The following is a 27,891-nucleotide window of genomic DNA, read 5'->3' as shown; positions in this document are numbered from 1 at the left end:
TTTTAGTCACGACCATGATTGGATGATGTTTAGGAAATGTATTTGTATATTAAAATGATAGATGTAAATTATTTATATATAAAAAGTACATTACGGTGACGTCTTAACGGTTTATTTTTTCTGCATGAAGACGATTTTATTCACCTAAAAGAGCCTTGTTTTAATGAAGAGCTTAGCAATGGCTCATGTAATCGCACCATTCGACCCAAATAAACAGTGTAAAATCGTTGAGTTGTAGCGAGAGTATAACGTGGTACCGGGTAGACGTCCTATGACTGAAGGGTTTGCAGTGTTCTTACCTGTAGGTTTCTGCGAAAATTAACAATTCTCTTTGTTTCCTTCAGGTTACCAGAGAATTAGAGAGCTGGTGAAGGATAGACTACATCCCACACCTGCTCTAGTCTGGCCCCTGCCATGGTGGCCTCGGAGGGGGCGTGGCAGGCCTGGGTTGGCGTGGGAGGACACCTGAGGAGAGCATAGACCCGAAAGCACCACAAATCTCACGTTGGAGTATAAAAAAAAGCAAACGGTGACAAATCTAGTGGTCTTTTGGAGGGTGCTGGTTATAGAGAGGATTCTGACTATGATATCTAATTCTATGAACTGAAGATAAGGAGGGTACAAGCAGGCTCCTCTGATCTGATGGGCGGTGAATATGTGGCGGTGAGGAGCGTGCTCCCTACGTGTCAAGTGGGTTGGTGGAGGGTTAGTGCTCCTCCCTGTAAAACAAATAACTCAGAGTCAAATGGCCACCCCGTACGGGATTATGGCGTCTGGCAATAGATAGATAGATAGATAGGAGCGATGAGGGCAGCATGACACCCACTCAACACGCCATTATGGTCTCTCACGCCTTCTCCAAGACCAATCATGCCACCGAGGTAACCCACACCCCCTCCTCCTCGTTGGACATTTAGAACACCTGCGTACCCTGTAGGGACGCCCAGGCCAGCACGAGGGGCAGGAGTGCAGGGGATGGATCATGTGAACAACTCAAGGTCAACACATAACTCTGCAACAGCCCAGGACATGCATGACTTTGGTGTGGGCGTGCTTGTGGGTGCGGACGTCAATGTATGTAGGCGTGCAGGGCAGGTGTCCTCAGATGTGTGTGTGCTACTACTGAGACTCCAAGGAGACAGTGGCCTGCAGGGAAGCGGACATCATTCATGTTCTCTGCAGGCTGGACGCCACGACACAGGTGCTAGACTTGAGCCACAACAACCTGAAGATCCTGCCCCGCGACGCCTTTGTCTACACCTGCCTCACCAAGCTTCGGAAGATGATGCTCAGCCACTGCAAACTGTTTCTGCTCAAGGCCGGCTGCTTCAATAGTGTGGAGAACTTGATGGAGATGGACGTGAGCAACAACTTGCTGAAGCGAGTACCAACGGCAGCACTGAAGGGCCTGGTGATGCTATGGGAGATGAACCTGGCTAACAATGCCATCACCACCCTGGTCTCTACCATCTTCACCCACACACCCCACATTGTGCAGCTGGACCTCAGCCACAACGGCCTCTCCACTATCATTGCAGGTGCACTGCGCAACCTCACAGAACTCAAGGTTCTTAACATGGCTGACAACAAACTAAGTTATTTCAACGCCAGTGAACTGGAGACTCTTCCATTATTGCGAGTAATTCATCTGGATGGTAATCCGTGGAGATGCAACTGTCACCTCAGAACTCTACAACCATGGTTCAATGACTGCAATCTGGCAGCGTCAGTGCTGCCCTCGTGCTCGTACCCCAAATGGTTGATGGGGCGGGACTGGCAAGTGGTGGGGTGTGAGGACCTGCTGTGTGCCCCCCAGGTGACTACTGTTGCACCTCGTGTGCTGGCAGCACACGGTGAGAATGTGTCATTGCTGTGTCGCATTGAAACTGAAATGGAAACAACCATCACGTGGCTGGTGGGGGACGTGCCACTCTTCAACGACAGTGACATGAGTCGCCACCTAGTGGTGGATCTGGTGACCGCCAGTCATGTGTCTTTCGTCTCCAACCTGACCATAACTGATGTGGTGACAGAGGACCATGGCACATATGGCTGTGTGGCACAGAACAGAGCTAGAGTTAGGGAGGCCAGCTTCACACTGCAGGTATCTCATGAGGTGGCAGAGGTGCGTGTGGCCACCATCAGCATCATCTACATGAAGGAGGGTCTGCTGGGTGGCATGTCTCCACTAATAATTGTGCTGGTGCTGATATGCAGTGTTGTCTGTTGCAAAGTGCGTGTTGGACAGGAGCCGTGGCGGGATGAGGACAGTGTGGACACAGCACAGTCCTCCAGAGGACTGGAATATGAACCACAGCATAAACTGATTGGCTAACACGTCGTCCATACCAACGATGTGGACGACTCCTCACACCACAGACAACAGCAGCAGAATGCCACGTGGAATATCAGGGAAGGAGATAGCGAGGAGCAGCAGGTGATGAGTATGAAAGGTGCTGCTGCTACACTACCTCCCACTTCCGTACCCTTCCTTGACGGCGCAAAGGGCGAGGCATGCGGGGTGCGGGAGGTGACGCAGATGGTGGTGCAGCACAGTGAGGCATTCCCACACCGAGTCTGCAGCTGCTCAGTACCACAAGTCTCCCTCACCAACACCAGTCACTACCCCGACCTCCTGGACCTGCCCACCGCACCCCTCCAGCACCACGTCACCCTGCAGGACACGGCGCAGGGCACACATGGACTCTTGGCTGCTGCATGTGTCAGGAAGTAAGTAATCCCTCCAGTATCCAATGCACTAGAGCCAAAGGCATGTCCAGAAAGTGGGTCTGTCCGGATAGAGGGCCCCTGCCTCCTGGACTGGTACTTTCGGACCCTAACCCAGCCTAACTCAGAAAACCACCTACATAACTCTCTACCGGACATGCATAGCACCTATTTAAGGCCCTATTCACACAAATAAGGGACAGAAAGTATGAAATAAATGAAAAGGAACCAGGGAATGAGGAATGAGAAGTGAGTATGGAAAATATTTAGCAGCAGGGTACTTACAATACGTCCGTGGCCGTTCGTTACGAAGGTTAACCCACCTCCTCTAAGGCTCTGGCAGTGGTGAAAATGCTCTTGAAGCACATACAACAATCCAGTGTTTTGCTGCACTTAATTCTTTGCACTCTGAGTCATTGTTTAACACTGCACATTCTGTTCTTGATTACACCACGCCAGTTTCAACCGCCAATTTACACTCTGTACTTAATCTTTGCACTCTGAATTCTAATTTCATAACACTGCACAACACTAAATTCCCATGTGGTCCAGTGGCAAGGTATTGCAGTTTATTCACTGTTTATTCACAAAAACGAGCACGTGTGGCTTCCATTGAATGAGGGTCTAGTCAGGATGGTAGTTAGGTGGTAACTGGGGAGGCTGGGAGGGATGGGGGAAGCAAGCAGTGAGCGTAAACACAGCGTTTGGCACTGCACGCCAATTTCAAAGTACGGTTGAAAAAAATGTCAGATTTGTTTTGCTTTTTATAAGTTTTCTGGCCATTTTTGGGTTCCAAAGGCCCGGGCCCAAAATGTCCCGTAAGTGGGGAGTCCGGAAAGTGGGCGTCCAGACAGTACATGGATTACTATACCTAAGTCTTCTGCACTCATCACCACCATCATCATCGTCATCATCATCATCATCATCATCAACATCATCCATACCGTTTTGCCCTCTTAAGAAGGAGTGAGGTAAGGTCCACAGAGCAAGAGGAGATTTGATATGCTTAAGCTGAGAAAATATTGAAGCAGTACTTGAGGAGCACGTCTAGGTAATATGTCTGGTACTGAGTCTTCATCATATTACGGCAAACACACACACTCTCTCTCTCTCTCTCTCTCTCTCTCTCTCTCTTATGGCACCTAAACAACTTTCAGACTGAAAAATTATAGACATTATCCATGCTTACCCTTATCAGTAACTCCCCGTCCCATCGAAATAAGACCATCATCAAACCCAGACTTACTGAGCTTAACATCCTCTCACAACTAACTTGATCTGTTTTAGTTTTCAACCTGTCCTAGCCTAACTAACCATCCTAACATACTTTTCTAACTAAATTTTCCTAACACCGTATCCTAACTCAGTGAACGTATTATTTTCTCTAATTCATCCTATCATCCTCTTGCCTAACTAACCATCCAAACTAACCTTCTCTAACAGCTCATCCTAACTAGTGTATCCTAGCATCAAATTCAAGCTAACTTATCCTAACATCCTTTCTCAACTAACAAATCCCAAAATCCTTTCCCAGCTAAGCAATCCAAACATGATTTCCTAACCGACTCATCCTAGCACTCCATCCTAACTAATTCTTCTAACACCATTTCTTAAATAAATAGTCATACCACACTTTCCTACCTAGCATAACACTCTGCCCTGACTAACATTTTCTAACACCCTGTCCTAAGCAGTCGTAACGTGCTTTCCTAATCGACTTAATTTAGGTCTCTCTCCTAATTATTCCAACACCCTGTCCTACTCTGTCCTAACAGTCTCTCCTAATACCGTATCCAACCCCTATCGCAGCTAACCAATCCTAACATTTTATCCTAAGCAACTTATCCAAACATCCTATCCTGACAAACATCTCTAAACTATCTAAATTCCTAACACACTCTCATCTATGTAATTCCCTTGCAGCTAACACCTCGTATTCTGTTGATGACGCTCCCTAACACCTCTTCCTTAGCAATTTATTTTTGGATACGGCTGGTTAATATCCCTTTTTACGTTATTTATGCAGAGCATGGCGACATTAGAATGATTCATTTAACCTGGAGATGGACAGTAAGGTGCAAGAGGCAAGGTCAGTCGCTTAAGGAAAGGTGTCAGGGTGCCTCCTTAAGCGACGAGAATTCGGGCCCTTATTCCCCGAAAACAAGTCCTACATTCCACTCATCTAACAAACTAAACACTTTTCACCTTAACTTGGCCCAGACTTTCATCCCTTTTGCAGCCTATTTCACTTAGCTCACCGACAGAAAGAGAGTATTACGGCCGTGCATCCTTTCCATAGCCCTGCATCGTGACTAGCATCATATCCCAGCACTAAGCCATTGTAACAACTCAGCATTCAGGATGAAAGGATGACAGTTTTAGGCCAAGTTAGGGTAAAAAGATAGCAACATTCTATCGCTTAAAAACAAACATTGCTCAGCTAGCCAATTCCTGTTCTTTATAACCTAATTCCAACATTCTCAGGCTGAAGCTCTTTACTGTCCCCTGAAGTTAGAGCTAAATGCTAGAGATGATTCAACCGTGAGAGGAAAGAGCTTCAGCATTAAACAAGTTCACTCACAGAGGGCATACCTCCGCCGGCGCCTATAACAGACAACATAGATTACCTGCAAAACAAAATCAACTTTTCCTTGCCACATATCCATAAAACATCACTGAAATCCACCGATAACGTTTTGTGATACCTTGTCCACACACACACACACACACACACACACACACACACACACACACACACACACACACACAAAGTCATGAACCGACACTCGAACACAGATTACCACCAAAATTATATCACCTCTTCCTTAGTCCATGATCCACAAATCCGCAAACATTCATAGAAAACCACCAGTTACATTCTGATACATGATATGGACAAACAAACAAACAGAGGTGAATACGTAACTTCAACTGAATAATATTAATTAGTTGGAACTAGAATGGCACTCAGTAAAGAGCATACCTCCGCCAAGGCCCAACATGCAGTTCCTTTTAATTCAGTCAAGTCTAATCCAGTATCAGACTCATAACCCTTGAAGCTGCATCACCATAATTTTAAACTACCCATAACTCTTAATCATAATTTTTTAACTCACTGTAACAGCCAACAAAACAGTGCATATCATTTCATAATCTGCATTATGGAAGAATATGGAATGTTAAAGAAAGTGAATAAAACAAAAAAAATCCTGGATCCGCACCTTTATCCGGATCTGCACCAAAATTTAATGGAGTCTATTCTGTGACAAGTTTCCTGGAAATCCGTCCAGTAGTTTTTGTGTAATCTTGCTCGCAAACCAACCAACCAACCACCAAACAAACAGATAGGGATAAAAACATAACCTCCTTGGCGGAGGTAACAAAATGCAGCTGTGGTAATATGCGAGAACTACAAATGTCACTATAAAATCCTGGCTAGAATGGACTAAGAGGAGAATTAGACTTACTCCAACCACGAAGGGGCTAAAAGTTTAAAATAATTAGCCTCTTTAATCCCAAAAGCAAAGGGGTAAATCATGGTTAACTTCCCTGGGGAAAGAGTATGTAAAAAAATGTATATAAAATGTTCCACCGCACCAGAATTAGCGCTAAAACCCTGGCCTAAGTCTTGTAAGCTTGAGGGTATTAGGAGTTTTTTTCCGCACTGTCTCTTTTACTTGCTGTGCTGGGTTGTGGTTTATAATATTTGCTTTGTGTTTGTATTTGGTGGGGAATTGTTGGTATTTCTCCTCTTTTCCTGCCCTCAGCGTGGGAAGTTACTAATTGTTCTCTCTTTTCACCTTTTCCTTCTTACCCCCCCTCTCTCTCTCTCCCTCTCTCTCTCTCTCTCTTTCACTCTCTCATACTTCAAATGCCAACTTCCACCACATAGCATCCAGTCCTGTTCATCCCTTTCACGTTTCAAATTTCCTTTCCTAATTTTATCCTTTTTTTCTCTTTGCTGTCATATTTACTTGTTGCATTTTACTATTATTATTATTATTATTATTATTATTATTATTATTATTATTATTATTATTATTATTTTCTTCTGTTGTCTTCTCCTGTTGTTTTTTGCTCTTCTACATCTTATTCCTCTTACTACTATTACTATTCCTACTACTACTATATATATATATATATATATATATATATATATATATATATATATATATATATATATATATATATATATATATACTCTTTTTGCCCTATAGTTCTAGTCACATCCTTTTCTCAAAATTTTCTCTCCTTTATCTCCTTCCATCTCTAAAGATACCCTTATTTTTTTTTTTAAATCTCCTTCGTCTTCCTTTCACTGGCATGTTCTATTTCCTGTCTGTCTTCGTCCAACCATATTTTTTTATAGTCCAATCCCGTCGCTTTTTCTTGCACCGCCAGTGTTCTCCTCTTCCTTTGGTTTATATCCTAGATTTAGTTAAACCTGCTAATGCAATAATTTTCTTTACTATTTATTAACCGACTAGTGGTATATCTTCAACCTCAAGATGGGAATACTGATATTAGTCTTTTCTCCTCTTCTCCTACCCTCAGCGTTGGGACTTGACTCATCATTTTTCTTCTTCTTCCTCCTCCTCCTCCTCTTCCTTCGCTTCCTCCTCCTCCTCCACCTCTTCCTCCTCCTCCTCCGCTTCTTGCTCTTCCTCCTCCTCTTCACCTACATTGCGAGAGGCCCCCGATAACCTGACTGAAATATTTTGGTCGTAACAATTATTTAAAAAGACCCATCGTGCACAAGAAGGCAGACACCTATTATTATGATGCAAGTCCTTTTTTCCTCACCAGAATTTAAACACTAACAGAGAGAGAGAGAGAGAGAGAGAGAGAGAGGTACCCCACTTTCATACGAAGTAACAGCCATTGGAGGTCTTTACACACTTCATCTCAGGGTTTCATATTCTCGTCGCCAAAGGAAGTTCACTAACACCTTTTCCTCAACGATTTATTTCCTTATTACAGGTTGATCTCCTTTTTTGTTGCTTGAATAATTCTAATTTCACCATATACTTCATTAATGACTTACAAAATTATATTAACCCTCCATATCTAAAAATAAGTCACTAAGGAAGTGGTGTTAGGGAGCCTTCTTAAGCTATGAGATTACAACCAAGGATTCGAGATAAGGAAAATACCTAACACCTTTTCCTAAGCGATTTATTACCCGTACCCTTCCCGGGGTGACTCGGGGACGGGTATTGTTTTCATTCGGTTTGTGTCTGTTTGTCTGTCTCTCAGTCTATCTGTTAACATTACGCAAAAACTACTGGTGTGATATTGACTAAAATTATAGGGATGATGGGCTATGACCTTCTGATCAGCTGGTTAAAAAGTGGGCCAACTTGGGCTAAACCCAGGCTGTAGGTTCAAAAACGTAAAAAAAAAAAAAGTATTTTTTTTTTCCGCCATTCTTTCGTCATATCAACACGAAACCAACACCTAAAGGTGCATCTTTCAAATCTGCATCCTATAACATGCCTCTCTACATCAGGAGGGTCACCCCCCAGTTCGCGGTAGGAGGGTCAATGTCAGGTGGGTCGGGCCTAAAATTTTAAATGGACGTTAAATCGTCAATTTTCACCCGATTTACTCCAAATTTAATATGTGACAGCTTTGACTAGATATCTTGTTGTGTTTATACGTCAGCATTAAAATGACTGCCGGGGATGGGTTTGCTGTGCCTTGGCACCGCATCTTGTTTTGATTATTATAGGTCAATGACTTATAGGGAACGTGAAAACAACGAATCCTGTTCTCTTCAATAAAAAGTTAAACAGAGGAATGTGAAAATCAATCTCCTCTCGCTTTTTCATTTTCCTTCAGCAAAAAAAAAAAAAAAACAGGAAACGCGGAAATATATCCACCTGCAGTCTTGGAGGTGTTCCCCCCACCCCCCAGAAAAAATACACTTCGCCATCACTCTTCGCATGAAAAAATTTGCCTCAGAAAAGTACAGGAAAATTTAAATCTTTTCGCTATTGCATCTCTCTCTCTCTCTCTCTCTCTCTCTCTCTCTCTCTCTCTCTCTCTCTCTCTCTCTCTCTCTCTTTCTCTCTCTCTCTCTCTCTCTCCCCTATCATCCGGACAAACAAAAAGGGCAAGAGAAAAAACATGTAAAAATTGTCGTATACCGTTTATACAGCCTATATAAGCTGTCACTGCACATCAGCCACCCTCTTCCCTCTCTATATACGCTCCTGTGTTTATTTTTTACCACTTTTGTGTCATTCTCTCCCAGGGGTCGAGAGAGAGAGAGAGAGAGAGAGAGAGAGAGAGAGAGAGAGAGAGAGAGAGAGAGAGAGGCAGACAGACAGAAAATGTTTAGCAGTGGACAGGATATAGTAGTTAAGAAGAGTGTCTGTCATCATGGGAGAGTTATTATGTGTGGCAGCGAAGTGGGAGGAGGTTATGCATTCACCCGTTTCTGTTTGCGTAGGCTACATAAATCTCACAAAGTTGGTAACGGATTTCAGTCATATTTGATGGACAGATGGGCAGTGGGTCAAGAAAGAGTTGGTTAGATTTTGAGGTGGATCTGGATTAGGATTAAGGAGATACCCTTCTGGATAAAATGTATTGTAAGAAGATAGCGAAAGGGATTTTATTTGTAGTGGCCAGACACCTCCAATGCTCGCTGTTATTATTATTATTATAATTATTATTATTATTATTGTTATTATTATTGCTCATGATGTTGTTGTTGTTGTTGCTATTATTATTATTATTATTATTATTATTATTATTATTATTATTATTACTACTACTACTACTACTACTACTTCTGCTACTACTACTTCTGCTACTACTACTACTACTACAACTACTACTATTGATACTATTAATCTTATTCTTATCTTATTCTTAATCCTTATTCATATTCTTGATCTTATTATATTCCCCCACAAGCATACTTTTCACTTAATTCCTTATCCGTTCTAATCCTCAAATAAAGTGCGACAGAATGTGGCCTCAGACTTTTAATACACTCTCTCTACCTCATGTCAGAGCTAGAGAGAAATGCCTTCTCGTGGTGGCACCGATATAACGGGGCGGTGGAGCTGCCTGATTATGCCGTCGACCTTTAACTCCCCAATAGTCTAATGGTGGACCGCAGGAGAGGCACCGCAGGGGAGAGAGAGAGAGAGAGAGAGAGTCTAGCTATCACAGTAATGAGAAGTGAACATCAACTCCAGCCTGCAGTCTACCGCGATCACATTCAGAACAACTTAGGGCATCAACAACTACTACTACAGTCATTTTTCCTTAACTTGGGCCAGATTTTTGTCCTTCTACATCGTCTTTCATGTACCAGACTGCCAGAATAATACAGTACTACGCCTCTACATCCTTTCCACAGCATTCTTTATGACTATCATCACATTCCACTGTTAATATCATGTCGCAAATAAGTATTAAAGATTGTGAGACTGCAATTTCAGGCCAAGTAAGAGTAAAAAGGGTATATCTGATTTCAGGCTTGTCATTACGCCTCTCATACATAAGACTTCCATCCTTTCCTTTGACACCACGCAGCCTTTCACTTAACACCTGTACATCAGCTACTTATCCTCATACTTATAACCTAATGTGGAGGAGACAGCCATTATTGCTCTCGTATGGCATCCTGAGACAAGAATTTAAACCAGGATTATAATAGAGGAAAAATTAACTAAAGTGTCTTCCTTCTAGTGTGTGTGTGTGTGTGTGTGTGTGTGTGTGTGTGTGTGTGTGTGTGAGTGACGAGAAGAGAAAGGAGAAGTCAAATAAATAGCTTAGGAACTGGCATTATGAGATCATCTATGCCAATACATATGTGGTGCTATAACTAACACATCAAGTTTGATGCATTTTTGCGCGGCCGCCCACACACACACACACACACACACACACACACACACCGACACAACCAGAGGAGAGAGAGAGAGAGAGAGAGAGAGAGAGAGAGAGAGAGAGAGAGAGTCTTGCTATCACAATAATGAGAAGTGAACATCATTGTATATATCAAGCTAAAAATACACCATTTTTGATACAGAGCGAGTTTTGAGGGCAAAATATTTCCACCTAAATATATTATACAACACAGCTGTGTTTTGTAAAGGTGAGAGCAGGACTTTTACTTTGTATTTTAACCGTCAATTACTGCAGGCGATTTTTGCGACGATACTTTTTTTTTTTTAAATCATTTTTGGTAATTTTTTCGGTTCAGGTTTAAGATGGTATACGCCTGACAAAATATGTTTTTGGCTAAGGTACAAGCTACCTACACACAAAACGTAAATAAAAATAACAAAACTACATAGATCTGTTACTGCGTTTCACAAAAAGTCAATCCACGATATAAAATATTACGTGAATGGCTGTTTTTGTCACACTGAATTCTCGAAAAACGCAAGCTATCTACAAACCAAATATGACAAAAATTCGCAAAACTCTATGGAATTCTGCCATTGCGTTTCACAGAAAGTCAATCCATATTAAACAAAAACTATATTGCCTTGCCTTGCTGAAGGTGGTCAGTAATAAATAGTTTGAAATTCGTGAAACTCTACAGATTTCAGTCACCGACTTTCACATAAGCCAATCCACATTAATATATATATATATATATATATATATATATATATATATATATATATATATATATATATATATATATATATATATATCATTTCCTGTGGCACCCCACGGGATGCATAGGGCCTCAATGAACTCTCTCCACCAATATTTGTCTCTTGTCATCTCCTTCAGGTCCCACCAACACTCCTCTCTGCTTCTTTTTTCATTGTCCTCAACCAGGTTTCCCTCGGCCTACCTTTACCTCTTCTTCCTCTAGCAGTCCACTCTGGCACATCCTGTATTAAACTATCTTCTTTTCTGTATATGTGCCCCAGTCACTTCCAGCGAGACAGTCTCACATAATCATTAACTGGTTCCACTCTCGTAATATCCCTTACTCTTGCATTTGTAACTCTGTCTTGCCACTTTACCCCAAGAATCCTTCTCAGTATTTTATTCTCAAATCCTAATACTTTCTGATCTGTTGCAATTGTACTGTACCATGACTCATGCCCGTAAATTAAAATTGGTCTAACCATGGAATTGTAAATTTTCACTTTAGTATGTACCGAAAGCATTATTATTCCAAACAGATTTCAACATTCCAACGGCTCGCCAAACCTGTCTAATCCTCTCCTCAATTTCATTGTTTAATGAATATATATATATATATATATATATATATATATATATATATATATATATATATATATATATATATATATATATAAATCATCATCATCATCAGCCATAACTAGTCCACTGCTGAACAAAGGCCTCCCCAACCTTTTCCACGAATTCCTTGACTGAGCCAATCTTTGCCACATTTTCCCTACAAATTTCTCTATCTCATCTCTCCATCTCCTGTCTGGCCTTTCTCTGCTGCCCTTACATTCTCTTGGTGTCCAGTCCGTCAGCCTCTTACTCCATCGGTTATCCTTTATTCTTGCTATATGGCCTGCCCACCTCCATTTCTGTTCTTTCATAACTTCTATAATATCTTTGACTTTAGTCTGCTCTCTCACCCAAGTTAATCTTTTCCTGTCTCAAGATATTCCCAACATTGACCTCCCCATTGCTCTCGGAGAACGGATTAATTTATTTTCCATTGATTTTGTCAGTTTCCAGGTCTCACAACCATACGTCATAGCTGGAATTATACATTCGTTATATACTCTTCGTTTCATACAAACTGGCAAGCTACTTTTCATAATGTCTCTATGTTTACCGAAAGCTTTCCATCCATATATATATATATATATATATATATATATATATATATATATATATATATATATATATATATATATATATATATATATTGTTACGGAACAGAGAAAGATAATGTACACTTTAAGTGAGAATACGAAGAGTCACTACTGTCCCGTAAAGTTCCAGGTTCAAAACAAAAGAGTTAGGTAAAATTACAAGTTAAAGTTTAATGCTTAAATTAACAACAAAACATTCAGGACTCATAAGGATAATGTAATGGCAAAAACAGGTTAAATATATGGTTAACTGCAATAGCCTCTATTAACACGAAATTAGCAAGAGTAAATTTTATCTAAGTCAGCCCTGATAAAATGAGATACCAGATAATACTCAGTGAATGCCAGATAAATAATTACAGATACAAACTATTATCAAAAATGACTGACATAAAGAACCCCACACGAATCACAAAAACTTCACCAGGCCTACAAATTAAACTTATGCTATACAGTACAAGAAAAAAATACAACAGTTATACTCAAATTACACACAGCTGCTAGATGTTTGGAGATTTCTTGAGCACTCACAATAATAATATCTGTACAGGGGAGGACAGAGATGTGAACAAAGTGAGGAGCAGATCTAAGTGGCAATGATGCAGAGACTGAGCTCATTATATAGGGGCCAGCAGAGCTTGATACAACTTGTAATAAGGACGCGCAAATGAAGCGATGGGGACAAACGGTCGACAATCCCGCACTGAATAACAGAAAGGACGACTTACTCTACTATAACGGTAGAAGGGGGGGACTGAGGCAGAACAGGCTCGTGATCAAACATGCAGCAACTGTGCGTTAAAATTACACAAAGGATGATGAAATCATAGGCTACAGTATGTAACACCTCCCCACAAAGAAAAAAGAAATTTACAAAGGAAATTTCTTATTACTCTAAAACAATCTGTATATGGCATTACAGACCATGCAAAGGTCTTTCCTAATGTTACAAAACATGAGATCTCCCTAGCACGTTCAGTCATAGGTACTTGCCAGTATCCCTTTAACAAATCAAACTTACTTATGTACCTAGCCTTTCCGATCTTGTCTATGCAATCTTCCACACGAGGGAGAGGGTAAGTGTCTGTTTTGGTTATCTGATTAACACGTCTGTAGTCAATGCAAAGCCTCTGTGACCCACCTGGCTTAGGGACTAGAGTGACAGGAGAACTCCACTCGCTCTGACAGGGCTCAATCATCTTGTGGTCCAACAGGTAGCCAAGCTCCTTCTGGATGAGAGGAACTTTCACTGGGTTCACACGGTAAGGAGGCAATTTAATTGGCTTTGCGTCTCCAACATCGACATCATGCATCAACACAGTGGTTCTTCCTGGAGTGGCACGGAACACTTGCGGGTACTCCTGCAGTAATGCCGAAAACTCCTGCCTTTCCTTGGGTGGTAGATGAGAAAGCTTAGTCTGGAGATCATTCATGATATCAGGATTCTTCCCCAAACTATCACTCAGGCTCATACTGCATGGGAGAGCTTCACTTGCAGACTCGGGTGGAACAGCTACAGTGCAGACTGGATTATTTTCGTCCCGCCTGTGATATAACTTTAGCATGTTGATGTGACATAGTTGCTTGCTCTTTCTACGATCTGGTGTGGCGATGACATAGTTGACATCACTGAGTTTCTTCTCCACGAAATAAGGGCCACTAAACTTGGCTTGAAGAGGTTGCCCATGAACTGGTAGCAGAATCAAAACCTGATCTCCTGGCTGAAAGTGGCGTAACCTGGACTTCTTATCATACCAAGTCTTCATCTTCTCCTGAGCAGCTCCTAAATTCTCTCTCGCCAGCTGTAAAGCAGTGGACAGCCGTTCTTTGAAATTCATCACATACTCCAGTAGGTTGACGTCATCTTCCTCCGACAGCCAGCATTCCTTGAGTAGCTTAAGGGGTCCTCTTACTTCATGGCCAAACAGTAGTTCAAAAGGTGAGAAGCCCAGTGATTCATTTGGAGATTCTCTTGCAGCAAACACAACGAATGGAAGACCTTTATCCCAGTCTTTCTGATGTTCCAAACAGTATTTCTTGAGCATCGATTTGAGTGTTTGATGGTATCTCTCCAACGCTCCTTGGGTCTGGGGATGGTAAGCTGAAGACGTGATCTGGGAGATGCCCAACTCTTTCAGAGACTGCTTGAAAACATTTGACATGAAATTACTTCCCCGGTCGGACTGTACCTCCTTGGGCAGACCAAACTTTGTGAAGAACCCTAGCATTTCCTTAACCACGTTCTTTGCTGAGATATTTCTAAGTGGAATGGCTTCAGGATAACGAGTAGCCATATCAATCATGGTCAACACATAAGAAAATCCTGAAGAAGTCTTAGGAAGAGGGCCCACAATATCCACCAACACACGGGTGAAAGGCGCCTCAAAAGGAGGAATGGGAACTAGAGGTGCAACCTTTTCGGTCTGATTACACTTCCCCACAACTTGACAGGTGTGACAAGACTTACAATACCAGGAAACATCCCTGAAGATACCTGGCCAGTAGAAGTGTTTCAAAATGCGTGCCACAGTCTTCCTCACTCCAAGGTGTCCTGCCAAACTGGAATCATGAGCCACTCTAATGATATCCTGCCTACAAACACAAGGGATGACAACTTGATGTACAACCTCCCATTCACAGTCGGCTGATGCTGTTGGGGGTCTCCACTTCCTCATAAGTACTCCTGACTTTACATAATAACAAGTAGAAGCACCGGCTGACTCTTCTTCACTGTAAGCAGAGTTAGCTAGACCTTTCAACTCAGGGTCAGCAACCTGCAACTCAACCAACTCTTGACGAGACAAATTATCAACACTACGGGGTACTGCCTCATCTGGTGAGTGGTCCAAATTAGCAAGAAAAGTGTCAGCTAGGATAACATCATCATCATCATTATCCTCTAAATCACCAGTAACTTTAGACTTAGCCCTAGTGACAGCACATGCAGGGAACACATCAGGGACACCACAATCCTGGGCCGCAGCCACTGGCTCACTAGACAACTGAGGAGCTGGACACACTTGACTTCCACCAATATCATTTCCAAGTAAGAAAGTTACACCTGACATTGGGAGTGTCTCAACCAACCCAACCATAACAGAACCATTAACAAAACCAGACTCTAAATTCACTCTGGACAGAGGAACAGAGAAGTAATTATTCCCTACACCTTGTAAGATTACAGTTTCATCAGAGGAATTAACATTAGAGCCTAGAACACTGGTCAGCATAAGGGATTGGCAAGCACCTGTATCACGATATATTTTAACTGATTTCCTGTCATTACTGTCCAGAGGACTGACAAAACCATCAGACAGGAAATTAGCACATGAACTCTTGAGAGTGTCACCCACGTTACTGCTCAAAAGAGGAGCTCCATCATGAGAATTTAAGTTACCCCTCAAAGCAGGTTCAGTTAACTCAGTTAAAGAATTCTGGGAACTCTCAAGAGTGGACACTAGACCAATTGACTGAATATTTAAAGACTCCTTTTTGTTCACATCACGCTGTCTCCTGAAACATCTCTCCGTAGTATGACCAAGCTTACTACAATAAGTACATTTACTTTTCTGAAATCTAGAGGTGAAGCTGGTATTTACTTCCTGAGAAACATCATCTTTATTCTCTTTCCTGTTACCTGTACTCTGAGTAGAGGCAACGTACTTACTCTCAGCTTTCCCTTTTTCTCTAGAATATCTCTTGTGAGTGAGAACATACTCATCAGCTAAAACTGCAGCATCAGACAAATTATCTATTCTTTTCTCATCAAGATATAGGCTTACATCTTTATAAATACACCTTTTGAAGTCCTCCAGCAAAATCATCTGCTTAAATTTGTCAAAATCAGAATCCACATTCTTAGAATTTAACCACTGCTCCAACAAATCTTCTTTGATTTTTGCTTACTCAACATGGGATTGCTTATCTTGCTTGTAAGTTGTCCTAAATTTTACTCTATAGGCTTCAGGAACAAGCTCATAGGCCTTAAGAATCAAGCTCTTAACTACATCATAATTATCAGACTGATCCTGAGGCAAAGATGCATAAGCTACTTGAGCTTTACCGGTGAGAACAGTTTGAAGGAGTACTGGCCAATACTCCTTAGGCCAATTAAAACCTGTAGCTACCCTCTCAAACAACTGAAAATACTTTGTTAAATCAGATTCATTAAAAGGAGGGACAAGTTTAACATTTTTAGCCACATCAAAATCATCAGAGCTAGATGATCCAGTTCCACCTTGTTTCATGCGATACTCATGGTCTGCCTGAATCCTGGCAAGTTCAATTTGTGCCTGAGCCTGTACCTGTGCCTCTTCAATACGAGCATTTGCTTCCTTAACACGAGACTCCGCCTCCTTAGCCTTAGCCTCCTGCAGAGCTAGCTGTAACTTAGCTAATTCAATCTGCGTTTGCTCATTTGGAGGAGTTACATTAAACAAGCTTTTATTAATCATGCCAACAATTTGATCTTTAGAATGATGAGAGTGAACTGCAATTCCCAATTGTTGAGCAACAAGCTTAAGTTCATTCTTTGTTCTGTTTTCTATATCACACACTGTTTGCACATTTGACAAAAAATCTTTGGCTTCATCAAGTGTAGAAATAGTAGCCATCATGAATATATCATAGTCACAAAATATCAAACAATATCCTTATGATAATATCCTGAATATCCTGATATGAGGTCGCCAAATTTATGTTACGGAACAGAGAAAGATAATGTACACTTTAAGTGAGAATACGAAGAGTCACTACTGTCCCGTAAAGTTCCAGGTTCAAAACAAAAGAGTTAGGTAAAATTACAAGTTAAAGTTTAATGCTTAAATTAACAACAAAACATTCAGGACTCATAAGGATAATGTAATGGCAAAAACAGGTTAAATATATGGTTAACTGCAATAGCCTCTATTAACACGAAATTAGCAAGAGTAAATTTTATCTAAGTCAGCCCTGATAAAATGAGATACCAGATAATACTCAGTGAATGCCAGATAAATAATTACAGATACAAACTATTATCAAAAATGACTGACATAAAGAACCCCACACGAATCACAAAAACTTCACCAGGCCTACAAATTAAACTTATGCTATACAGTACAAGAAAAAAATACAACAGTTATACTCAAATTACACACAGCTGCTAGATGTTTGGAGATTTCTTGAGCACTCACAATAATAATATCTGTACAGGGGAGGACAGAGATGTGAACAAAGTGAGGAGCAGATCTAAGTGGCAATGATGCAGAGACTGAGCTCATTATATAGGGGCCAGCAGAGCTTGATACAACTTGTAATAAGGACGCGCAAATGAAGCGATGGGGACAAACGGTCGACAATCCCGCACTGAATAACAGAAAGGACGACTTACTCTACTATAACGGTAGAAGGGGGGGACTGAGGCAGAACACGCTCGTGATCAAACATGCAGCAACTGTGCGTTAAAATTACACAAAGGATGATGAAATCATAGGCTACAGTATGTAACAATATATATATATATATATATATATATATATATATATATATATATATATATATATATATATATATCTATCTATATATATATATATATATATATATATATATATATATATATATATATATATATACATATATATATATATATATATATATATATATATATATATATATATATATATATATATATATATATATGGAGCCTCCGTGGTATAGTGGTAAAGTGTGCGATTTCGTTCTCTGAATAACGAGGGCTCGCGCCCCGCCAGGGTAATAAACTTTGGGAGCGTTCTTCTGGCCATGTACTGCATTGGCGGACACAAGGGGTGCTGTGGTTGAACCAGTGTCGCATACTATAAAGTAGGCTTGCACTCAGTCAGCTTGCGAGGGCCGATTACACTTGGTTCACAGACTACACACACATCCAAAGCCACCCCAATACTACAATTACACTTACAAGCACTTCTTACCCTACATACAATCTGTACAAGACAGCCTAAGCCACTTGGTAGAGATACATTGGCTGTATCGTCCCCACTTCGGTAGGAATAGGCCTGTCCTGTAGTGGACAATCAAACGGCTGATGAGATTATATATATATATATATATATATATATATATATATATATATATATATATATATATATATATATATATATATATATATATATATATATATATATATATATGCCGTTTAAAACATGGCCGCAAGGAACATTTTTTTTTAATGAGGAAATAGTCCCTAAGGTTTTTTATTTATCAGGGAGTCAAATGGTGGGTGACAGAGTGACTTGGAGGCGTTTTGTCTGCGACCACCCTTTGCGGGATTAGGGCGTCGGGCTATATATATATATATATATATATATATATATATATATATATATATATATATATATATATATATATATATATATATAGCGGCTGGCATTCGGTCATCTTTGATCAAATCCTCCGCAAAAGTAGTAGACTTCTTCACATCCACAGTGTTGCTATTTCTTGAAGGTTTCGTGAAATTTCGTCCAAATTTTTCGAAATATTTTGGGAGTAGATACATACACAAGCACAGACACACACCGACAAAAACTGTATTGCCTCGTCTTGCTCACGATAATGGTATGAATAATAATAATAATAATAATAATAATAATAATATCGATACTACTACTACTACTACTATTGATTATAATAATAATAATAATAATAATAATAATAATAATGATAATTGGGGAATTAAAGTCTTTAAAAAAAATAAAAATCATTGTTTTCAAGTGGCAGACAAACCCACACGCTAGCCAAGTAGATAATCACAAGGTCAAAGTCATATTTAAAAAAAAGAAAATACTTTGTATAATTAATCTGAATATCACAAATAAGGACAAACACGTACAGTTCAGTCATTGTACCTAAGTTGCTATTTTTGTCCATTTGCAGCTTATTTCAAGTAGCTCAGTGGCATAAGAGCACGATACTACGGCTCCACATCCTTTTCGTAGCACTTCTTCGTGGCTAGCACCATTTTCTAGGCCCCTATACTCGTCGGGTAAGGTGGCGCCCTAGCACCTGTACCTTAACGATTTAGGTTTGGATATGGCTGGTTAATATTCCATTTGTACTAATTCATGTAGAATTTGGCGATGTTTGAAGGATATATATGTAACACAGAGGAGGAGAGTTTGGTGTTATAAGGAAAATAAATTGCCAAGGAAAAGGTGTTAAGGAGCTTCACTAACCGACGGGAATTTGGACCCTTGTGTTACAGCACAGCATTGTAATGCAAACACACACACACACACACACACACACACACACACACACACACACACAAATAAGTGAATGGATGTATAGAATTTTTCCTTATTTTTTTCTGAAGCAGGTGACTATGATATCACAAGATTGGTATTTTTATCATTTTGCCGCGTGCACTGTGCAATATCACACATGAAAACTATATATTGGTTTTAAAAATGACCTCAGAAATTGGGTGGTCGCCATCCCCTGGGAGAAGATATGTATGGACTGACAGAGAGAGAGAGAGAGAGAGAGAGAGAGACCCTTTCTGAAGGCATAATCAAAATTCTCGCGTTCACAATTCACAACAGCAGTCAAAACACGAGCAGTTTTTCTCCAATATTTTGAAACTAAATTTTTCAAACAGATGAGAACGTATTATATACCCAGTTCAGGGAGGAAAAATATTCCGAAGGTAAAGAAGTAAATATGCCCTCATTTAACAATCACAGTTTTAGAAGACATTGATTTAAAAAAAAGTATTTAATTCAACAAATATAATATCTGACAGCAAACAATCGAATCCTACTAACTCAGTACAAACCAAAGAACAAATCACTCCATTTAACAAACCAAATTTTTATAAGCAAATGAGCAATACAGTATATCTTTTCATTCAACAAAGACAGATTCAGGATGAAGAGAAGAATTTTAAACTTCATACAACAAAGACATTTTCAAATGCTCAGAAGTAGAAAATCCTTCATTCAACAAAGAATTTCAGGAAGCAAAAAGAACTAGAAAGAGCGCAGAGAGTGTATACCTTCGTTAGTGTCATTCCCATTAAAAAGGATCCGGATCCGGATCCATCCCAATGTTTAATAAATTTTTTCTTGGTCCGTGGCCCACCTTTCCACAAAATTTCACTGAAATTCATTGAGAACTTTTGGTGATATTGTGCAGTATACTCCGGATCCGGATTCGGATCCAGCCCAAAATTATATCATTTCTTCCTTAGCCCATGATCCACCGTTCCACAGAATTTCATCAAAATCCTTTCGAAACTTTTTGAGTTATCCTGCTAACAGACAGACAAACAGACAAGCCAACCAACGCAGGGTAAGGCATAACCTCCTTGGCGGAAGTAAAACTCCATTCAGATTCAATTTCAGAATACATAGAAGTAAAAATCCCTTCATTAAACAAACACAATTTCAGGAAGCAACGAGGCAAAAATCCCCTCATTCAACAAAGAATAAATTTCAGAAGGTAGACATAAAAATCGCTCCATTCAACAAAAACAATTTCAGAAGGCATAGAAGCATAAATCCCTGCATGTACGTCAGCGATAGCTCACAAGCCAACCAAGTTCTTTATCCCCGAATGGCACTGAATTCTCCCAGCCCATATTTTCCCGCCCGTCCATATTTTCCTGTCCCGCCCACATATCTGCTGACGCCGCCCTCACATATTTTCACCTGGAGATCTCGTCGGGGTCACAACTTCGCCAATAACAAACAGGGGAACAGAAGTGTTGTCACAGGGGGCACCATCGAGACGGGCTCCTAATCTCTCAGCTTCCGTTCTTCTGACCTGAGCAGTGAAGTGTGGTGGATCTTCGGTCACATAAATCTCTTCAGTGCAGTGGCGTGGACTGCAATATGTTTTTCTCATTTCAAGGTGGGTATGATTAAGATGAGGATACTCTTTTGGAAAAGGATCAGCTAGATAAAGCCTTCATTTGCCTCTTCACTACTGACTGCCTCTCCAAAGGTTAATATAATTGTAAAAACAGAAATAAATTAAAGAGGACGGGTTAATATTTTGATGAGGCAGTAGGTCTCGTTCTTATTCTTTCAACACCAAAAGGAAACTGATCATTCAATTTCAGACGAAAGTTTATGGCATGCTTAAAGTTACCTCTGCTAACGAAGTCGGAGGAGGTTACATATTCACTAGTGTCTGTTTTTCTGCTTCCGCTTGTGAACAAGATATTTCAAAAAGTTTTTATCGAATTAAAATTTCGTTGATAAGTGGACAGTGGTACAAGGAAGCATTGATTAGATTTTGAGGTGGATCCGGACCGGGCTGCAGGACATCATATTTTCTGTTAGCACTGCTGGAGGTATGCGCTCTCTGATATTGTGTAACCAGACAGACCGTAAAATTAAATGATTGTGCGAGACAGTAAAAGTATTTGTCTGGTATGGAAGAGGAATTTCAGCAGTCATTCATACATTTTATTGACGATGGCCTAGGTTTGTGCTCACTAGATGAGTTCTAGTTACTAAATGTAATCAGCCTTTACTCAACACTATAGAGTTCAGTCGGCAACGACAGTATGCTTTCTATAATTGACTTTATTTGGCCATCTCTCGGTCTTGAATACTGAGTTAAAACAATATATTAACGCTAGAATACAGTGTTAGTCACGAAATAGGTGTGTAGAAAGGATGTAGAGCCGTAGTATTTTTTGTGTGTGTCTGCCATTCATCTACGAGAACTCTGCTGCGAAAGGACGAAAATCTGGACCAGGGTTAGATAAAGGGAGTATAAGAAACATGTGCTCTGCCTCCGCAAAGGAAAGGTTATGAACAGGGTATCTCGTCTGTATTCCAGGTCAGAGGTCAGGGAGGTACACCATTTTATTATAACTTGGCCTAAAATTGAAAATTCTCCACCTTCAGTGCTGAGTTGTTGCAATAGACTAATACAAGAATATGATGCTGGTCACAAAGTAGTGCTATTGATATAATGTGGAACCATAGTATTGTCTTTTTCTGTCACTGAGGAACGTGAAACACTCGTAAGTCACAAAAGGACAAATATTACGGCCAAGTTAGAGTGAAATAAGTATAGTATTGTATTTTATTTTCTCATCTGCCAATGTTTAATTCCGGTCATGAGACATCTCGTAGTGACGAGGGTGGGAACTAGATCCATTAACACATTATCTGCTATGACATAACCTCTTCACACCAAAGACGATGCGCTCACAAGGAGCCTACACATCGTGGTGCTGCAGCTACGGCGTCCACCCAAGAGCCAAACCTCCTCATATTTCCCTGCACCTGTCCATGGGGAAGGATCCTGTTCCGACCCTAGCAAGGCGCTGCAAAAAGAGAGCGCCGGATCCCTGCACGGTGTATGAACTGTACCTGTAGAATGGACCCACAGGAGCAGTTGTTTACCTGTGGTCGACGGGCATACTCGACCACACAGACCACGTTTAAGCAAGAACACACCAACAAAGACTCACTACTTATTTTATAATCCACTCTTTCTAAAACCAAGAGATTTTATTCAGCTGTGGAGAGACTTTTAGAGCTGATGGAGTTATTACAGCCTTTATTAACGTATTGGCAACCATTGATGTGTCCTAAGATGAATAAAATCGCGTGATGGTAGTAAGAATTAAATTAGAAAAAATTATATTGGGCTGATGCGATTTAACTGAATTCCAGCGGTCAACAGATCACTATACTGAGATCAGGTGGAATCCCTAGTTTATGAAGGGATTACGTAGAGCCAATCCCGTTAAGACCTAAGGCAGTAAAATCCGAATATTAACTCTCTCTCTCTCTCTCTCTCTCTCTCTCTCTCTCTCTCTCTCAATTATTCAGACAGCTTGGTGTTCCTGCGTGAGCCAAAGTTGAAGAGTTAGTTATTTTGAGTACAAGTTTGGTCCATTCTTTAAGTGGAGAAACACGAACACTTACCTGCATAATACACACACACACACACACACACACACACACACACACACACACACACACCTCCCTCTGAGCTGGAAAAGCTAATTGCGGAGCACCAGCTTCTACCTTTCCTGTTGTTAGAACTTGGCCAGATGAACACACAATATTCTCGTGCCATTTAGTTCTCCGGCACTAAGCTTATTTCTTGGAGGGTGCGTGGGTGGGTGGGGGGGCAACGGCGCTCCCTTAGCACCTTTTAAATAAATATAAAACCCTCCTTCTTCTTTCTCTTCCACGCTTCTTCTTCTTCTTCCTTCGTCTCCTTCTCCTTCCCTTCTACCCTGCATCTCCCTACGTCTCTGTCCCGTCTCTCTCTCTCCCCTCCTGCCATAAAATCACCGTTCGGCCATTGCCTTATCAAGTCCCATCCCAGCCAGACAACAAAAACCAATAGCCCCTTCCTCCTCAAACAAACAAATTTTCCCTCGCTGTGCACTGCTCCTCTACCCCAATGTTTTTTTTATTTCCTTCGTCCTTCCCTTGGTGTTATGCTTCCTTTTTATTTCTCTTCTCTACTCTCAAACCTCTTTTTTCCCCTCACTGTTTCCCTCCATTCTCTTCCTACGTCTCTATACATCCTCTTGTTTCTTTCTTCCTCCTCTCTTTTATTTCTTTTCCCTTTTTGCTTCTTCCCTTTCACTACATTTTACCTTTTCTCTCATAACTTTTTTCCTGAATTCTATTTGATCTCCAGCCCACATCAATTCTCACTCACTTTTCACCACGGTAAATGTTCCTCTCTTTCCTCCACCCCTCTTAGACTTCGCCTATCTTTTGCTGTCTTTTTCTCTCTTCTTTCCTCTTTACCTCCCTTCTTCCCTCCTTTTCTACCTCCTTTCTCTCCCTCTCTCTCTCTCTCTCTCTCTCTCTCTCTCTCCCTTCCTTCTCATCTCCTACCCTCATAATTTTACCTCACTTTATTTCAGTTCTCTCACTTAATGTTATCTTCTCCCCCCCCCCTCTCTCTCTCTCTCTCATTTTTATTTTCTCTTTCTATCTCCTGTCCTTCATTCTCTACCCTCTCTCAGTCTCTTCTTCTGGTTTTTCATCTTCATCCCACATCACTTCACCCTTACCATACATCACTTCAGCTGCATAATGTACCTTTATTCCCTTCCTGCCTCTCTTTTCTTCTCCATTTTCATCTCTCTTCCTTCCTCATTCTCTCTCATCTTCCCTCCCTTTTTACCTCCCTTCTCTCCCTGCCTCCCTTGCTTCCTTCCCTCCTCTAGCCTACATGAATTTCACTTCATTCTACTTTACTCCTATTCCTTAATGTTCCTTTCTTTCTTTCTTCCTTCTCCATTTTCTCTTGCTTTCTTTCCTCTCTCTTTTCTCTCTTAATTTCTTCCCTCTCTCTATTCTCTCTTACACACTTTCTCTCTTTTATTACTTTTTTCTCCTCCTTACCTTCCTCTGGTGAGAGAGGATAGTGTTTGGAAACTCCCTGTACTGTTGTTTGCAGATGATACTGTGTTGTTGAGTGAAGACGAAGGGGAGCTGCAGGGTTTGGTGGATGAGTTTGGGAGAGTGTGTAAGAAGCAGAATCTAAAGGTGAATGTAGAGAAGAGTAAAGTGATGGTCTTTGAGAGAGGTGAAGTCAGTGAATGTACAGCGAGGTTGGATGGTGAGGAATTGGAAAATGTGAGTACGTTTAAGTACTTGGGTAGTGTGAGGAGTAAGGATGGAGGTTTGGAGGGTGAAGTGCTTGAAAGAGTACAGCAGGGAAGAAAGGTTGCTGGTTCTTTGAAAGCAGTGATAAGAAACAGGGAAGTGAGCATGGAAGTGAAAAAGTTACTACATGACAGTATTGTGATACCAACTCTAACGTATGGAAGTGAAGCTTGGACGTTGTTAGAAGGACACAAGTCAAGAGTGAGAGCAGTGGAAATAAGTTATTTAAGAGGAGCCTGTGGAGTCACATGGAGAGACAGGCTGACGAATGAGGATATAAAGGAGCGTTGTGGTGTGGATGTGGATGTGATAGGAAGCGTTATGAGGAACACACTGAGGTGATTTGGCCATGTGGAGAGGATGGAGGGTGAAAGACTGACGAAGAGAGTGTATGTGAGTGAGGTGGAGGGGGGAAGAGGGAGGGGGAGGCCGAGGATGAGATGGAGGGATGGGGTGGAGAGGTATATGAGAGAGGGGGGTGTGAGTTGGGAGCAGGGGAGTAAAATGGCGGGGGACAGGGTGACTTGGAGGCGATTTGTTTGTGGCCACCCCAAACGGGAGTGAGGCGTCTGGCAATAGAAAGATAGATAGACCTTCCTCTTCTTTACTTACTTATCACATCTTTCATTTTCCTCTCTTCCCTCCCGCCTAAAACTAACATTGGTTTCGCTTCACTTTACACTCTTCGTCTTCTTTAGTTTTTTATCTTTTTTCCATCCCTAACTTTCATTTCTTTCCTGTCCTTTTCTCCCATCTTTCCTCTCTACCTTCCCTTTTTCCCTTCGCCTCCGCCTTTCTTTCTTATTCTCTCCAGCACACGTGAATTCATCTTCACTTTTCACCACTCCTCTTGCTTAATGCTCCTCTCTCTCGTCCATTTTTCCGTCTCTTAGATTTCCTCCATCATTATCTCTCTTCTCTCCTTTCTACCTCACTTTCTTCTTCCTGTCTTTCTTCGTTTCCGCCTCTGACTCGCATTTACTTTTCAGCTTTAATGTTCCTTTTTCTTTCTTCTATCCTTTCCTTGATATTTTTTCTTCTCTGCATCCACTTCTCAGATTCTTTATCTCCTCCCTCATTTTTCCTCTCTTTCTTCTCTCCTCTTTACAACCTCTATTCCTATCCTCCCTGGGCCTTAGTCTCCCTTTCTATCCTCTCTTTATTAGCTTCCTCACCTCTCTTTCTCTTCTTTCTCTCTCTCTTCCCTTTCCCATCCTGCCTATTAATTTACCCTCATCTAACACCACTCTTCTTGCTTAATGGCTGCTTTCTGTCCTCCCTTTCTCTCTTATTCTTTTACCTCTTTGTCCTCTTCCCCCCTTACCTTCCTTCTCTCCTTTCCTCTCTCCCCCTTTTCCTTCCCTCTCGTCTCCAACCCACATCTCTTTCCTCCATCCTCCCTGGATATTCTCTCTCTCTGTCTTAAATTCTTCCTTCTCTCTTTACCTCCACCCTTAGTCTCTTCTTCCTCCCTTTCTTCCCTTTGCCCTCCAGTCGGTATCAGATCAATTTATATAATTCCTCTCGTCTGATATTCCTTTTTGCCCCTCTTCTTTTTCTCATTATCGCTGTTTCCCCTCTTCCCTCTTTATCTCACACCTTCCTTCTTCCTTCCCTCTTTCCTCCAGCCCACATAAGTTTCCCCTCACATGATATAATTTCCCTTGGTTAATGTTCACCTCTTTCCCTCCATCCCCTTCTTAATGTCATTTTGCATCTTATTTCCCTTGTTACCTTTCTCCCCTTTCTCTTTCACTTCTTCCTTCCCTCTCTCTTTCCTTCATTCTACTCTTAAACCTACATAGATATTTCCTCTCCCCCCTTCTCTCTCTCTCTCTCTCTCTCTCTCTCTCTCTCTCTCTCTCTCTCTCTCTCTCTCTCTCTCTCTCTCTCTCTCTCTCTCTCTCTTCCAACCCATACATATCTTGTCCCTCAGTTAACACCACTCCTTACACTTAATGTTGTTTTTTTTCCCTCCCTTTCTCCCTTGGTATTATTCTCTCCCTTGGTGTTAGTCTCCCCTTCCTCCCTACCTCCCTCCCTTCTTCCTCCTCCTTCCCCCTGGCTTTAGTCCATATAAATTCTCCCTCACTTTACCTCACTTCTCTTTATGCGCCCTTCTCTCTCTCTCTCTCTCTCTCTCTCTCTCTCTCTCTCTCTCTCTCTCTCTCTCTCTCTCTCTCTCTCTCTCTCTCTCTCTCGAGGACGCCTTCACGTGGTGGCACCGATATAACAGGGTGGTGGAGCTGCCAGGCTATAGGAACGTCCCTCAGTTCCCCCATCCCTATTCCCCCAAAGGAGGATGGTGGACTGCAGAAAATGGATGCTCTGATGAGTCTGGAGTTGCACCTACTACACTCTAACCTTTCCCCCTCCCTCTGTCTCCTTCCCTCCCTCCCTCCCTCCCTCTCCCTCCCTTCTCCATCTGCCTATGTCCCTCCTTCCCTCCCTTCCTCCCTCTCTCCCTCCCTACCTCTCATATCAATTCTCCCCCACCTTACCTCACTCCTCGTCGCTTTATGAACACTGTTTCCCTTTCACTACGAGATATCGTTTTCTCTCTCTTAATAAAGGAAATAATATCTCTTTTGGGTGGCAGGAATAGTGAAATATATTGTTACCACAGAGAGAGAGAGTGTGTGTGTGTGTGTGTGTTAATGGCTGTTTCTTTATTCTCTCCTTTA

At 41.2% G+C, this 27,891-nt stretch overlaps 1 pseudogene; it reads left to right on the top strand.

The window, feature by feature from the left end:
• The first annotated feature begins 982 nt into the window (after nt 1–982).
• Nucleotides 983–27,891, top strand: part of LOC145394767 (uncharacterized) — a 90,232-nt pseudogene continuing 63,323 nt past the window's right edge.

This window comes from Coenobita brevimanus, chromosome 28 (assembly GCF_032717465.1).
Source record: "Coenobita brevimanus isolate Jiangsu-jjx chromosome 28, ASM3271746v2, whole genome shotgun sequence".
Taxonomy (NCBI): Eukaryota; Metazoa; Arthropoda; class Malacostraca; order Decapoda; family Coenobitidae; genus Coenobita; species Coenobita brevimanus.
The sequence above is the reverse complement of the archived record's forward strand: the minus strand, read 5'-3'. Positions and strand labels throughout refer to the sequence as shown.